Source organism: Phascolarctos cinereus, unplaced genomic scaffold (genome assembly GCF_003287225.1).
Source record: "Phascolarctos cinereus isolate Bilbo 61053 unplaced genomic scaffold, phaCin_HiC Scaffold_5;HRSCAF=322, whole genome shotgun sequence".
Lineage (NCBI taxonomy): Eukaryota > Metazoa > Chordata > Mammalia > Diprotodontia > Phascolarctidae > Phascolarctos > Phascolarctos cinereus.
This window is the reverse complement of record NW_027555958.1, coordinates 422,958,820-422,962,112: the sequence shown is the minus strand read 5'-3', so window position 1 is coordinate 422,962,112 and position 3,293 is coordinate 422,958,820.

Below are 3,293 nucleotides of genomic sequence, written 5' to 3'. Positions count from 1 at the left end.
CCTCCAGAAATACCAGCTTGGTTTTTTGACGTGTCTGCCTTGAATAAATCAGCTACTTAGATTGGTGAAAAGTAAGTACAGAGATAACTAAGTAACCAGGTGAACCCAGAAAATTGTTAGCTGCCTTTTAGAATTCAAAATGGCAAAAGGTGATTCTTTCCATCTTTTTAGTACAAACACAAAAGGTGAATTAATATTGCATTAGCATCTGAAGAAATTGTTGGAGGAGGGAAATTAATCAGATTCACCTGTCCATATTTCATACATTTGTCTTTAATTGACTGCTAAATGAGTGAGTGGTTTTTGTGGTAAACTAGCTACTACAAAAGGGATGGAAAAAATAGCTCATGTTTAGAATTTATATAACCTAAAGAATATACTAGGTGACACATTGGATATAGTGCTGGCCCTGAAGACAGGAAGACTCATCTTAGTGAGTTCAAATCTGGCCTCAGACACTTACTAGCTGGGTGACACTGGGCAAGTCACTTAACCCTGTTTGTCGCTGTTTCCTCATCTGTAAATTGAGCTAGAGAAGGAAATGGCAACCTATTCCAGTATCTTTGCCAAGAAAACCCCAAATGGGGTCATGAATAGTAGGACATGACAGAGCAACAACAAAGGAATATTCTTTAGAACCAGCAGAAATCTCGAGAGGTCAAGAAGGAAGGGAGGCAACATGATTAGCACATTGTAAATAATACACCATTTGCTCCTTACAACAACCCTGGTAGGTGGGTACTGTAATTATCTCCATTTTACAGTTGCTAAACTGATACAAATTGAGGGTAAGTGACTTGCCCCAGGGTCACACAACTTGTAAGTACCTGAGACTGGATTTAAATTTAGGTCTTCCTAACTCCAGGCCCAGCAATCACCCATTACAGCATTGATTCTTCAGTTCTAAGTCTGAAGTTGTCTTTCAGGTGACTCATGGGAGTTGCAATATCAAGTGTGTTACACATTTTCCTTAGTTATTTAAGAAAAGTCCCATCCCTATTGGTTGTCAGACATGTTTGTTTTCTGATTCAGAGACTCTAAGGCCATGATTAGTTAAGTGGGACAGCAGGTATAGGCTTAGAACACCCGTGTCTACTCAGGAGGACAAAATATTTCTAGTCCAAGGGGCTAGAGGGCTCCAAAAAAAAGTTTTATTTGAACCAAAATGAACATTATGGGTAAAAATCATAATTTTTGGAAATGGAGAAATCTCAGAAGTTTGGGAACATGAAGCAAAAAATAACAGAAAACAATATATTGCATATGCAAGTAAGAAACAAAAGACTGAAGGAAGTTGAGCATCCTGATGGAGTTCTTTTGTCTTCGGCCCTCACCAAGCACCCTAAAATCCGATGTAGTCAGCAGCACCTTGTACCTCATACAGAGGACTTTTCACTCCATGTTCCTTGCTTAAAGGGAATGCTTTTAACAACCACTGAGTCAAAGAAAGTTTTAAAACTACACGAGATGGACAATACCAAAATCATTCACCAATCCCTCCTTACCCTCAACAACAATTTAATCAGCCTTCCACTGCCTCAGTAATGAGAATTTCATCAGTTAAGGCCTCCAAGGTACAGGGTTGGAGAAAGGAAAAATGGAGGGACTAAGGAAATAAATCAGAGGAAAACTCCTAAAAAAAATGAAATATGGGGCAGAGGGAAAGAATTCTAGAATAAAATGTGAAAAGAAAATAATTATGTAGTAACCTCAGAAAAGAATGTGGAATGCCCACAAGTATTCTGTGAGAGGTTAGAGGACTCAATAAAGAGACAGAGAAGAGATGAAGGGTGGGATAGACTGCCTAGAATGAAAGTTATGAAATTTAAGCATAGAGGACATCCAGAAAAAAATTAATGAAACCACCTCAAATGATACAATCACAAATTGCATTTTTTAAAAATAACTGAAAGAGCATGTGAAATATATAGTAGCAAAAACAACTGACTCAGAAGACAAAGCAAAAAGAGAATCTAAGAATCATAACATTCTCATAAGAGCACATTAAAGCAAAAAGTCCAAGTACCACACTTTAAGAAATCATAAAAGAAAATTTATCAGAAACTAAAAAGTTTCCCAAATGATCCAGAGGTCAAAGTGTAGCTTGGTAAGAATTCAAAGATTACCACCACAAACCCCAAATACAAGACCCAGATATGCCGTGGAGCATCTACAGACATCAAAAATGCCAAGGTCATCTATTGTACCCTGGGCCATCACCAGTCATCTTGACTGTTGCCTTGCCAATGGATTTCAATGACTCAGTAAGAGAGAGTGAGGCTGCCAACTTTGCACAGCTCTCTCACTTAAATCCAATTCACACACAAGTCAAGACATCACCCCATAATTTTATTGGTTATCTTTGAAAATGGGACAAACAACAACAACATGCCAAGATTCAGAATCATCTGAGATAGACATACAAGGTGTTCAAGAAGTCTTCATAAGGTTTTAAGTTATTAAAATACACATACATACATACATGTATGCCTGTATATGATCTATCATCTACATACTTTGTACATATATATTACTTGTAATATGTATTACAAAGAAGATGTAGATTACAGGTCAAATGAACAAGTAGTTGTTAAGCACCTAATATGTGCCAGGTACTGTGCTAAGGACTGAGGATACAAAGAAAGAGAGGTGGGGACACTTCCTGCTCTCAAGGAGCTCACAGTCTAATAGGAGAGACTATATGCAAACAAGTATGTACAAACAAGATATATACAGGATAAATTGGAGATCATTACAGAGAGAAGGCACTAGGGAAATCAGGAAGGCTTCTTGTAGAAGGTGGAATTTTTAACTGGAATTTTAAGGAAACCAAAAAAGCCTGAAGTTGGAGATGAGAAGGGAGAGAATGACATGGAATGGCATGGAATGCAGCCAGTAAAAATGAACAGTCAAGAGACAGAGTGTCCTGTGTGAAGTAAATGTCGTTGCATTACAAAATACATGGAGGAGAGTAAGGTGTAAGAAGATTGGAATGGTAGGAAGAGGCCAGGTTTTGAAGGGCTTTAAAAGCCAAACGGGATTTTATATTTGATCCTGGAGGCAATAAGGAGCTATGAGAATGAAATGGAAGAGCACGTAGTAACAACCCACTACATACCAAGCACTGGGGTTAGAAATAGAAAACCAGGCTTTCAATTCTGTTTTCAAAGATCTCATATTCTAATTGGGTGTAACAACACATAATGGAAGATGCCAATTTACAGCAGATGGAAAGACTAGGAGATGCCTAGGATTTGTCAGGCAAAGTAGAAGGCCAAGACGGTAAGGTCCCA